Source organism: Anomaloglossus baeobatrachus, chromosome 4, assembly GCF_048569485.1.
Source record: "Anomaloglossus baeobatrachus isolate aAnoBae1 chromosome 4, aAnoBae1.hap1, whole genome shotgun sequence".
Classification (NCBI taxonomy): Eukaryota; Metazoa; Chordata; class Amphibia; order Anura; family Aromobatidae; genus Anomaloglossus; species Anomaloglossus baeobatrachus.
The window spans coordinates 531601513-531615333 of record NC_134356.1 but is presented as its reverse complement, the minus strand read 5'-3'; the positions used below and the strand labels follow the sequence as shown (position 1 = coordinate 531615333).

The 13821-nt window shown below is 50.1% G+C and overlaps 1 long non-coding RNA gene across 1 annotated transcript in view; it reads right to left on the bottom strand.

Moving 5' to 3' along the window:
* The window catches only part of LOC142301792 (uncharacterized), a 51881-nt gene extending 38672 nt beyond the window's left edge, over positions 1-13209 (bottom strand). Inside the window, exon 1 of the long non-coding RNA XR_012752883.1 lies at positions 13125-13209. This is a non-coding gene — a long non-coding RNA (uncharacterized LOC142301792). The remainder of the gene's footprint in view (positions 1-13124) is intronic.
* Positions 13210-13821: the final 612 nt, after the last annotated feature.

Below are 13821 nucleotides of genomic sequence, written 5' to 3'. Positions count from 1 at the left end.
GATGGAGCACGTTTGGGAGTGCGCAGCATGGTGGATGGAGCACGTTTGGGAGTGCGCAGCATGGCGGATGGAGCACGTTTGGGAGTGCACAGCATGGGAGATGGAGCACGATGGGGGGTGCGCAGCATAGGGGATGGAGCACGATGGGGAGTGCACTGCATGGGGGATGGAGCACGATGGGGAGTGCGCTGCATGGGGGATGGAGCACGATGGGAAGTGCACACCTCCCCCCAACACGCACACACACGCGCGCGCACTTCACAACACACCACACACACACACTGGGAACCACAAACAACTGCCCTACACAGACACCCACACACACAGACAACGCTGCACACACACAACACCCAACACACAAACACCGCGGCACACACAAATATACGCACATACCGCACAACACACACATTGCACAAAACATACCTCCCCCAAAACACACCACACACACACAAACCGCGCTACACACACACACACAACGCTACAGACACACAGTGCTCCACAAACAACGCAACACACATACAACACCGCTCTCACCCCCCGTCACACCCAGACAACACCCAGAACATGTACAGCGCCCTACACAAACACTTGGTAACTACACACAACAACATCTATATATATATATATATAACAAAAATCATACATGAACTACACAATACGTAAATTCTAGAATACCCGATGCGTAGAATCGGGCCACCTTCTAGTATATATATATATAGTGAAGCAAACAAATATTTGATCCTAAGCTTGCCCACTGACAAAGACATGAACAGACTATAATTTTAAGGGTAGGTTAAGGAATAGGGTATCCAAAATCGAATTTAGAGAATCACATTGTATAAATTATATACATTTTTTTGCATTTAACTTCACATCTAATTTTACTTGAAGTACTACTAGCTAGATGTCCATCTATAGGTGTTTCACTGACCTTAAAGCCTCTTTCACACGTACCTGCCTCCGGTACGTGTTTGGCAGTTTTCTCACATACCGGAGACACAGACACATGTAAACCTAGGTATTCCTATGGTTTTGGACACACGTTAGTATTTGCGCACGGAACGTGTGTCCGTTCCGTACTTATGTGTGTCCGTGTGTTTCTCACGCCGACATGTCCGTTTTCTCTCCGGCATCACGGGTGTCACACGGAACGAAAACGTGTCACACGTAATGCAAACGGACCACACAGATGTGTTCCGTGTGACACGCACTGGAGAGAAGACGTGTCTGTGAGAAAAAAAAACCTAAACTTTACTCACTTTCTCCAGAGCTGCTGTCTCTGCCGCTGCTGTCACTTGCGGCCGCTCATTATGCTCATTGAATATTCACTTCACTGCGGCTGGAAGCAGCAGCAGCGGGGAGTCGGCAGGACCGGAAACTGAAGATCAGCACCACGGACAGCGACGCCAGGGACAGGTGAGTAGAAAGTTCCCGTTCTCCGTGTGTTATCATGGATAACACACGGAGAAAATAAGTAGCCCATAAACAAGGGTCACGGAGGGCAAAACGCACCTCTGACATGTCTGTGAAAAACGTGCGTGGTTTTTCTCGAACGTGTGAACGAGGCATAAGACACCACTCTCAAATGCTATCATAGTGCAATGCAGGACAGCCATTTAAGCCTATCTTCTTCAATGATATGGTCTGCTTTTGTCTTGGACACAATCATAGCTGGAGACAGTGTGCTCAATGCCATAAAGAGGCCTTCACGATGGAGTGCAGAAGTGTCCCAGAAGCCATGTTTCTTTACAATCCGAGGCCTCAGGCCTGTTGCTCAGGCTACTGTGTGTAATATGCATGGCCTCAACCTCTTACCATGGACTGCAGTATCTCTAAATTTGTCTTCCATCAAGGACATCTAGGACATCATTGGTCACTAATAGCAAATGGAGCTTCCAGCAGCAAATATTTATAATTTTCATGTCAACATGAATTTGGCATGGCAGAAATTTTTTCAGACAACTGTTGTTAAAGAAGCACTCCCTATTTTTTTTTATTCTCTTAATATTTTGCAGTCATAATATATATAGCACTGTGTACTTACATTTGCTCATTTTTCCCTTCTACCCAGTTAATCTCTTTTTCATTAGGTCTATGACATCATGTGATTAAAAACAGATTAGTTGAATCCTTCTAAGATTCATGAAGAAATAGGCAGTTTCTTTTCCCTGTATGAGTCAAAACTGCAAGGTCCCTGCAAGAGAAAGTACTGGAGCAACTGGGCCAGCAGTTGTAGAGGGGGATGATTCATGCAAGAAAAAGAGACTTCCTGTCTCGCTAAACTCTACATAGAGTTTAGAAGGATTCAGCTAGTCTGTTTTAATCATGTGATGTCATAGACCTAATGAAAAAGAGATTAACTGGGTAGAAGGGAAAAATGATCAAATGTAAGTACACAGTGCTATATATATTATGATGACTGCAAAATATTAAGAGAATAAAAAAAATTAGGGAGGGTATGGGCAGAGCAGAACAGTCCTCGTCAAATCATGCCCCAGCGTGCAGTGGCGTAATGAGGTCTTGATGCTGTGACCTCATCACAATGCTGCTCTTGCTGGCATTGCACCATAGCAAGGACACGGCCAAAATCAGTAAGCGATCCATAGAGGAGTCAAAGAGTAAATATCCTGTATGAAGGAGGAGGGGGGTTGGTGTTACTTTGAGGACACCTTATGGGAAATGGAGGGGGGGATTGTGAAGGAATCACAGTATGCAGAGGGGCAGTGTATGGGGGACGTTATGGAGATGGTCAGTGTGCAGGAATATTACAGACTAGGGCACTGTGTGAGGGACATTATGGAAAGGGGTAGTGTTGTGGACTATTACAAAGATGAGCTGTGTGTGTGGGACATTACGGAGAGGGGCATTGTGGAGGAATATTACAGACAGGGACAGTGTGGAGGGAATATTACAGAGAGGGTCAGTGTGGGGGGATATTCTAGAAATGGGCAGTGTGGGGGAAATATTATGGTGAGGAGCAATGTGGTGGAAATATGGTGAGAAGCAGTGTGGAGTAAATGTTATGGAGAGGGGCAGTGTTTGAGGGGACATTACTGACAAATGCAGTGCGGGAAAGTATTAGTGAGAAGGGCAGTGTCGGGGAGACATTATGGAGACATGCCATGCAGTGTGGGGCTACTCGGTAGCCATTCAGGTCCGCTCCTCCGGGTGTGTGAAGAGTATCTTGGACTGGTGGTTCCACTTCTTCTGTGACAACCTGGCAAAACCAGGTAGTCACACAAGAGGCCCCCGCATAACACCATCCCTCACAGGGTTATATACAGCCGACCTGAAACCCTAGCCACACCCCTCAGGGCAAGACAGGCACACCAGTGGGCGGGACCAGGCCGTTAGGAAACGCCCACCTAGGGGTCTAGACAGCCCGGGGCGGGAAAAGAGTGGAGTTCAGATCAGATCAGATTAAGTCGAGAGTTCAAGTTGAGAGGAGTGGAGGCTGGGGCTAGGTGTAGCTCCAGCGGAGGTGAAGCTCAAGTTAACAGGTGCCAGGGTCGGAGCCCTGGTGCCTTGGCTAGGTGGCAGACGGTGGTCTCCATCAGCAGGCGACGGGAAAAAGGCATCCGTAGATCCGAGGTGGACCGGGACAGGGTTGGACCCCGCCGGTACCGACACCGGAGAACCGACTCGGAAACCATGCACAGAGGGGGTACTTGGACCTTGAAGCCAGGACCAAAACCAATGGCCTAGCTAATTAACCAATTGAGGGCAGGATTTTAGGTCCTGTCCCAACAAAAGTCCCAAAAGCAGACAACCACCCACAGAGAGGGATAAGGCAACCACCAGGGCCCGATAGATCCCACAGGTCAGCGTCAGCGGGCACGGCTCCTCAGGTACACAACAAGCCAGGAGCGGACTCCCGTGTTCCATACCGGGAAGTCCAACACAAGCAAAAACAGTGCAGAGGGAAAAGACGGCGACCACCAGCCCGGGTGGGGGACCAGAGTACAACCGGCCGCGGTGGCTGGCCACCAGCACCTTGGTTTACCAAAAGACTCGTTGTTATTAGTGATGAGCGAGTACTAAAAAGCTCGGGTGCTCGAAGCTCGGGCCGAGCATCCCAAGATACTCGTGTACTCGGGCCGAGCAACGAGCCCAATGTTATCCTATGGGAGACCCGAGTATTTTTGTGAAATGACCCCCCGGCAGCATGGAGAAACCCTAAAAATGTCACAAAAGTCTCAGAAGAGTGCTCAAATGACATGGCAACAGCATGGGGAAGACCCCTTGAAGCATTTATCACTCAAAAGTCACAGCTGTGAACAATTTTGTCCGCGTTTCACGCCATTTTTACGGACTCACCAGAAAACCTTCCAAAATGACCCCAAAATGATTTTTCATGGCAGAAATGTTAAGGGCACATACCCAATAGTGAGATAGAGCTGGTGTATGTTACTTTTTGAGATTAATACATGAAAGATTTTACGTGAAAACATTGTGTGGCACTCCGATGTCCCTGAGAAGAGACGTACATAAAGGCCTCTGAGTCTAATGTGCCCATTTTGAGGAACTGAGTCTTTGTAGTATTTTCCTTTGCCAGGGCAGTCCAAAATTGTGAGGTTCACCAATGCCCCTGCATACAGACGTGCATGATGGCCTGTAAACCTGAAGTGCCCATTGGAAGGAAGTGGGTCTATTGTAGTATAGCCCTTTGGCAGGGCAGCCAAAAATTGGGAGGCTCCACGTTGTCCCTGGATAGAGACGTGCATGAGGGCCTGGAAACCTGAAGTGCCCATTGTAAGGAAGTGGGTCTATTGTAGTATAGCCCTTAGGCAGGGCAGCCAAAAATTGGGAGGCTCCACGTTGTCCCTGGATAGAGACGTGCATGAGGGCCTGTAAACCTGAAGTGCCCATTGGAAGGAAGTGGGTCTATTGTAGTATAGCCCTTTGGCAGGGCAGCCAAAAATTGGGAGACTCCACGTTGTCCCTGGATAGAGACGTGCATGAGGGCCTGTAAACCTGAAGTGCCCATTGTAAGGAAGTGGGTCTATTGTAGTATAGCCCTTAGGCAGGGCAGCCAAAAATTGGGAGGCTCCACGTTGTCCCTGGATAGAGACGTGCATGAGGGCCTGTAAACCTGAAGTGCCCATTGGAAGGAAGTGGGTCTATTGTAGTATAGCCCTTTGGCAGGGCAGCCAAAAATTGGGAGGCTCCACGTTGTCCCTGGATAGAGACGTGCATGAGGGCCTGTAAACCTGAAGTGCCCATTGTAAGGAAGTGGGTCTATTGTAGTATAGCCCTTAGGCAGGGCAGCCAAAAATTGGGAGGCTCCACGTTGTCCCTGGATAGAGACCTGTTAGGTTCTTAGTGCCTCCGTGCTTGCATTTAAAAACCGCACGTGTGTGCCTGTTGGTGGCAGCTTTCCGCTGCACTTGTGTGCATTTTGCAAAAACTTGGATATAACGCACAAGTCTAGTGAATACACATCAGCACAGCATTGCAAAATGCGCAAGGGCGTTGTCAACGAACAAGGAAGTGGACGTGATGGTGGTGCAGGCAGAGACCGAGGTCGTGTGCAAGCTCTAATTTCGCCACAACAAAGGGCCACATCTACTCGCTCGCACGTCCTGTCCCAAATTCTTGGGGACCGCAGCAGTACACCGCTCTTGAACCAAGACCAGTGTCAACAGGTTGTTAGTTGGATAGCGGATAATGCTTCCAGTCAGATTGGCACTACCACAAACACTCTGTCTTCCACACGGTCAAGTGTCAGTAGCCGTGATACTGCACCGCACATTTTGGAACCTGATCCTCCTTCCTACCACCAGGCCGAGTACACGTCCACGGACATTACTGATCCCACACTTGGACACTCGGAAGAGCTGTTCGTTCACGTTTCCATTCACACATTCTGGCCTCTCGCCAGCTCCTGTTGAAGTGGGTCATGAGGAGATCGTATGTACAGATGCCCAAATATTTCAGCAGCCATTTTCTCACGAAGTTGGCAACATGTCTCAACAAGGGGTGGACGATGATGAGACACAATTGTCAGGAAGTCAGGAGGAGCAGGGTGCGGAAGACGAAGACGACGTGGTGGCTGATCCAGTAACTGACCCAACCTGGCAGGAGGATATGCAGAGCGAGGACAGCAGTGCACAGGGGGAGGGAGGCGTAGCATCCCAACAGGCAGTAAGAAACAGGGTGGTGGCCCCAGGCAGACGTCAGGCAACTGTTCCCCGGAACAACACGACACAAGGTGCCTGTACAAATGTTAGGTCTTCCCGAGTCTGGCAGTTTTTTAAGTTGGCTCCAGATGATTCTAAAAAGGCCATTTGCAACACCTGCCGTGCCAGCATCAGCAGGGGTACCAAAACTAGCAGCCTGACCACCACCAGAATGATCAGGCACATGTCAGCCAAGCACCCGACTTTGTGGGATGTACAACAGAGTCGAGGAGCAGTGCTTGCTGATGTCACTGCTACATCTTCGCTTGTTGTGCATGCGAGCCAATCCCCTGTCCATGCTGCCCGCGAACAAGCCTCCTCCGGCCCTGCACCTCTGCGTTGCCCACGCAGAAATAACACCATCATCAAGCACGTCCTTGTCCCAGCGCAGCGTTCAGTTATCCATTCAGCAAACCTTTGAACGCAGGCGCAAATACACTGACAATGCCCCACATGCCACACTTCTAAATGCTAACATTTCGCGACTGCTTGCGCTGGAAATGTTGCCTTTTAGGCTGGTTGAGACAGAAGCATTCCGCGACCTGATGGTGGCAGCTGTCCCACGTTACTCGGTCCCCAGCCGCCACTATTTCTCCCGGTGTGCCGTCCCCGCATTGCATAACCACGTGTCACAAAACATCACACGTGCCCTTAACAACGCTGTTTCACCCAAAGTCCACCTAACCACAGGCACGTGGACAAGTGCATGTGGGCAAGGCCGCTACATCTCGTTGACGTCACACTGGGTTAATATTGTGGAAGCTGGGACCCAGTCTGAGCGAGGGACGTAACACGTCCTTCCCACACCAAGGTTTGCAGGCCCTACCTCAGTCAGTGTTTCACCCACACTCTACAGCTCCGGAATGTCATGCTCCTCAGCCTCCTCCTCCTCCTGCGCATCCTCATCCACTTTACCCTCCACACCAGTCCCAAGCTGGAATTGTCGCGGGCGGAGGAGGGGACGCTGCGCTCTCCCACTGCTCGGGTCCGGCTGCCGCTGCTCTACGGCTGCTGCTGCTCGGTGGCTCGAGCGATGGCCGGATCCCGGAGGCTCGAGCGGCGCTCCTCGCCCGTGAGTGAAAAGGGGTGGTTTGGGTTTTGGGGATATTGTCCGTGACGCCACCCACGGTTGTGGTGATTGTGTGGACACCACCGCTGCTCTGGACGGGTATCCCGGGAGCCTGTGACAGGGAGCAGCTTTGTTGTTATTTCTCCCCTCCGTGGGTAGGGGGGTTGGTTGTCCCGGGGCCCGGTGATGGGGTAGAGATGGATGACAGGCGGGTAGCGGGGCCTGATGAGGTGCAGGGTCGCAGGGGCAGCGCTGTGCCGCACGGCACGGAGGTACTCACTCAGCCCAATGATGATGACACAGTTCACGGTAAAACAAGTGGCTGGATGGATGGGTCCCTCGGACGGCTGCGGTTGTTCCTCCCTGCAGGTTAGTGATGACTGTCTCTCCCTGCACCTAAGTTCAGTGTTGGTAGTGATGGTTTCCCACCGGTAACCCGCTCCCCGACCTGGATATGGGCCGGAGGAGACCCTTTTGCCCACAGGCGCTGGCCCTGGGAGACGGTTGCCCTTGGCGGTGGCGATGTCTCCCCTTCACGGTTGGACGGTTGCCTTCTATCGTGACTTGGCTGTTTGGAAACCCTGAGGTCCCCTTCACTAACGGATTTGGCAAATTCACGGCGACACCAAGCCTTGCCGGGATCCGAAAGGCCCCTGCCAATGGTGCTGTCTTCTCTTTGTATACCGGTCCGATACGGCCGGGTCACCACCCGTTCACGGTCCTTACGGCAGACTCCAATCGGCCTCCACTGCAGACGGTCACCACATCCTGCCAACCTTGCTGTCCTGTCCGGGCCACACACCCGGACCAACTTCAGGCTCTTTGCTGTCACTTTTCTCCTCTCTACTACTTTCCTCCTTCCACTTCCTTAGCTTAACTCTCACTGCCTGTGTTTTCCCTCCTCCTTGGTGAGTGGAGACCAACCGCCTGGCTCCACCCCCTGGTGTGGACAACAGCCCCTGGGGAAGGCAACAAGGATTTTGTGTTTTGACTATGATATGCCTGCAGGGAGTGTGGGGTGTGTAAGTGTTGTGCTCTGTGGCCCCTGGCTTGTCCAGAGCGACACAGAAGCACTGCAGCACTGCCTCGGCGAAGCGGCAACAGGCTGTGCTGAAGCTAATCTGCATAGGTGACAAACCCCACAATGCAGAAGAGGTGTGTACAGCTCTGAAACAGCAGGCAGATCACTGGCTCACACCTCTGAACCTAAAGCCAGGAAAGGTTGTGTGTGACAATGGCCGGAACCTGGTGGCGGCTTTGAGGCGAGGCCAGCTGACACATGTTCCATGCGTGGCCCATGTGCTCAACCTCGTGGTTCAGCGGTTTCTAAAGTCATACCCAGAGCTGTCTGATCTGCTGGTAAAAGTTCGCCGCCTGTCTGTACATTTTCGAAAGTCACCTACTGCTTCAGCCGGCCTTGCCGGCTTTCAGCGCCTTTTGCATCTTCCGGCTCACAGACTGGTGTGTGATGTCCCCACGCGTTGGAATTCAACTCTGCACATGTTGGTCAGGATATGTGAGCAGAAGAGGGCAGTTGTTGAGTACCTGCATCACCTAAGCCGTAGGGAAATGGGTCAAACTCCACACATAACACCTGAGGAGTGGAGATGGATGTCCGACCTATGTACCATCCGCCAAAACTTTGAGGACTCCACCAAGATGGTGAGCGGCGATGACGACATTATTAGCGTCACCATACCGCTTCTCTGCCTTCTAAAATGGTCTCTGCTCAAAAAACAACCATGATGCATTTCAGGCGGAGCGCGATGAGTTTGAGCAAGAAACAGTAGTGGGTGTGAGTGATAACACACAGCCCAGCCTCGTCTCATCACAACGTGCAGTGGAGGACTATGACGAGGAGGAGGATGAAGACATGGAGCAACTCTCTGGCCAAATTGAGGATATGACATGCAGTCATATCCTCGGTTCAGCGTGGCTGGCCAGAGGACAGGGTAGATGAGGAGGAGGAGGAGGAGGAGGACAGCATGTTCAGTCATCGTGTTGGTCAGGATACTGAAGTGATGGCTGTTAAGAGTCTGGCACACATGGCTGACTTTATGGTAAGCTGCCTGTCTCGTGACCCTCGCGTTAAGAACATCTTTGCCGACAATCATTACTGGTTGGTAACACTGTTACACCCACGCTACAAGGAGAACTTTATGTCTCTTATTCCCGAGGCGAAGAGGTCAGGCAAAATGCAGCAGTTCCAGAAGGCCATAGTCACGGAAGTAGGCAAAGCATTCCCCTCACAAAACGCTAGCGGCATAGGTCAGGAATCAGTGGACAACCAAGGCGTACAGCCGAGAGGGGCACAAGTCCAATACGCCAGAGGTAGGGGAACAGTCTTTAAGATGTGGGACAGTTTTCTCAGGCCCTCACATACCACAGCCCCTGAGGTGCGGGGTAGTGCCACAAAAAATCCTAAGTTTGCCCAGATGCTCAAGGAGTACCTTGCAGATCAAACAACTGTACTCCGACATTCCTCTGTGCCTTACAATTAATGGGTATCCAAGCTGGACACGTGGCATGAATTGGCTCTCTACGGCTTCAAAGTCCTGGCATGCCCTGCCGCCAGCGTTTTGTCAGAGCGTGTTTTTAGTGCCGCAGGTGGAATCATTACAGATAAACGCACCTGCCTGTCAACTGTAAATGTTGACAGGCTGACTCTGATCAAGATGAACAAGGGTTGGATTGGGCCAGACTTCACCACACCACCAGCAAATGAGAGCGGAATTTAAAGTTTGCCATGTACCTACACTCACCCATGGGTACACACTTCTGGACTTTGGCTAATCGCTGGACTGCTCCTCCTTCTCCTCATGCGCCATCATGATGACCGTTACAATAGTTAGGCCGTTGTTTCAGGTATACCCCCAGTGGTAAATTTTTTCGACCATTCTTTCAGAATGGACATTACAACGACAGGCGACCCGCTCCTTTGCAATGGGAACAATGTTTTGAGGCCCTTATGCACATCTCTATCCAGGGACAATGTGGAGCCTGACGCTGCCACCGACTGCAACACACACGTGCGGTTTTTAAATGCAAGCACGGACGCAATAAGAACCTAACAGGTTTTTAGGAGCGACAATTACTGAGAAGTCTGACACTATCAGCCACTGCTGTCTGACGTGTATTATACACTAGACTTGTGCGTTATATAATAGTTTGTGCAAAACGTGCACCTGTACGCTGCCACCGACAGACACACACGTGCTGTTTTTAAATGCAAGCACGGACGCAATAAGAACCTAACTGGTTTTTAGGAGCGACAATTACTGAGAAGTCTGACACTATCAGCCACTGCTGACTGACGTGTATTATACACTAGACTTGTGCGTTATATAATAGTTTGTGCAAAACGTGCACCTGTACGCTGCCACCGACAGACACACACGTGCTGTTTTTAAATGCAAGCACGGACGCAATAAGAACCTAACTGGTTTTTAGGAGCGACAATTACTGAGAAGTCTGACACTATCTGGACTGTTTTAGACTGTGTACACCAGCCCCAGATATGATGAAGGCTGGTATACGGTCACCACTAGGAATGGCTATATACCCTGCCTGCATGCCTGCCTGTATACTGCTACAATAGTCCTGACAAGGACTCTTCTGGTCACTAGCCTGTATTCCGACCTGGCTATACCCTGCCTGTATATAGCAACAATAGTCCTGAGAAGGACTCTGCTACTGTACTCCGACCTGTCTATACCCTGCCTGCCTGTATACAACTATAATAGTCCTGAGAAGGACTTCTGGTCACACTGTTTGCAGCCCTGCTCCGGAACTAACTATAAAGGGCCGCAAAGCTTTCCCTGAATCAGCGACACTCTCCCTGCACTGACTGTCTGGATAGCTGTGAGCAGAGCACAGCGCGCCGGCCGGTATAAAGGCTCGGTCACTCTGTGCAGGCCGGCCAATCACTGCAATTCCACAACTAACAGGGCTGTGGCATTGCAGTGGTCTGCCAGCCAATCCCTGCATGAGGGCTGGCTCTCAAAAGAGCGCCAACATGCAGGGATGAAGACCACGAGTACAGCACGAGTATCGCGAGATTACTCGGTCCCCGCCGAGCAGCCCGAGTACAGCGATACTCGTGCGAGTACCGAGTAGTTACAAGCATGCTCGCTCATCACTAGTTGTTATTTATTCAACTGTTAGTAACCAAACATCCCCTGGTACGTCTGGGAGCGCAGGCCCCTGCCATCGCCATTTTCTGCACAAAGCCACTGGGCCCCTGGGGCAACCATCCCTAATCACGGAGGGGTTAACATCCAGCTGCCATTACATCTCCCCGGGGTGTCCCACAACAGCAGCGGTGGTGCCACCTTTCACCACACACCGTGGGTGGTGTCACAAACTGAATACGGCCAAGCCTGTACAACTATGTCCCCCTTTTCATTTGGCGTGTCCGGAGGATCCCTCGAGCCACACAACGGGTCCAGATCCGAGCAGCTCAGCTGCTACAGGCGTGGGGGCGGCATACTTCCCTGTCTGGTGTGACACCAAATATCCCTAACTTACTTTTTGTTAGTAGTGAATATAAAAAGGAATAAAAATGACCTAAATGGGGGAACATTATCCAGTCCTTAATTGGTTAACAAATTGAGGATTTATATTTTCATTATTCAGGGGGAATGCAATGAACATTAATGATTTGATACAGTTCTGGAAGTATTGCCTTGAACTCATGGCTGTTAGGAAAGTTATTGACCAGATTATGTATGATCTGATAAACGGAGTATTCTTGCCTCAAATGCATTAAACTGAAAGGAGGGACCATTTGCAGCTACAAGCAAAGAAGCATTCACAGGCCAGAATAAAGCCCCTTTTCCATGGTAGTCCTGAGGCTTGTCCTGTTGCTAAGCAAGGTATTAAAGCTTCTGATTGCATGCAGGGCTTCAGTTTGGCACAGTACTGGGGTGTGAAGAGATCTCTAGATTCACAGCAGACATCTTGTTTTGGGTGTTTGTTATATTCTAGGTCTGATTGGCACATAACAGCTAACCCAAATTCTTCGTTAAATCTCTCAGCTTCCTCTTGTCTGAGGTGACTCAGTGAGCTGCATTCTGCCGGCCATGAGCTCCGAGCCAGTATGTCATGGATCAGAGGTGACTCTTTGAAATGAAAGAGCAGTTCAGCCATTCTCACGCCGTGTGAGAGAGAGGAAGGCCCATGTTCAATGTTTTGCTCCTCTATAGATTTTTCAATTATTCAGCTTGATTTATTAACCTTCCTACAGGAATTGTGACTTTGTTTTATCGCTATGCAGTAGGTCTATATTTTTTTAAGCTTATGCAAATACATTGTCAGCTGTCTAATTCGAATCCTGAAGCAGCTCTCGAATGCCAATTCTCAGTAAACTGTAGGCAAGATTGTGCACGCGGGGCCTAATGATCTCACTAAACTCTCTGGTTTACATAACCACTTACTTTGTATAGAGGTTCAACATCTGCTTCAAATGTGATTGCTATTTTGTGTGTGCAAATATGGCTACCCTAACCTTAAATTCAACAATGGTTTGCGCTATATGCCATCCTACTTGTACATTTGGATTTATAGAAGTGATTCAGGTATGGTAGATGTTCTGGTTAGCACTATAGTAATCTTGGGTGGTAGTTACTGTATTTTTCTTATTTATTAAACTTTTTGCAAAGTGGGCTACACTTTTGGGGTGGACTGTGGCTGACCACAGTTGGCAAATTCATCTTAATTTGCACAAAAATGTGGCTTAAACAGAACCTGTCACCAGATTTGTCCACTGTAACCTGTGGCCACTACCAGTGAACCCTTATATACGACATTCTAGAATACTGTATATATGAGCCCAGGTCGCTCTGTATAACGCAAAAAAGAGCTTTTATTATACTCACCTGCGGGTCGGTCTGGTCCGATGGGCATTGCTGATCTTGGTTCAGTGCCTCCTCTCTTCCTACAATCACCCTGCTTCTTCACAACTCCCTGTGGATAATGCGTCCTTCATCATTCACACATAGGCTTTCACTGCACTCCAGCACAGGCGCCCTTTGTTCTACCCTGCTGAGAGCAGAAGCAAAGCACTGTAATGTGCAGGGAAAGGTCAAAAACCGCCCACGCATACACACTACAAACTGTGATCTGCCCTCATCAGGGCAGATCAAAGTGTGCTTGTGAAGGAACACAAAGGAGGCCTCTGTGTGCATGACATAGGAGGCATCATCCACATGGAGCTGGGAAGGAGGACAGTGACTGCACAGGATAGAGGACCCGAGACCAGCGATGACCATTGGACCTGACCACCCCCCAGGTGAGTATAATAAAGGTCTTTTTTTATGTTCAACAGAGTGATCTGGGCTCCTATATACAGTATTCTAGAATGCTCTATACAAAGGCTCACTGGTGCTGGCCACAGATCCCCAATGATCGCACAAAATACTGTGACGCCCTGGGCAAGCCAGGGGTCACAGGTCATGACACCACCACACCCTACACCCCGGATAGGTACACCAAAGCTACACAAAAATCCTTGTTGCCTTCCTCCAGGGGCTGATGTCCACACCAGGGGGTGGGCCAGGCGGTTGGCTCTGCCCA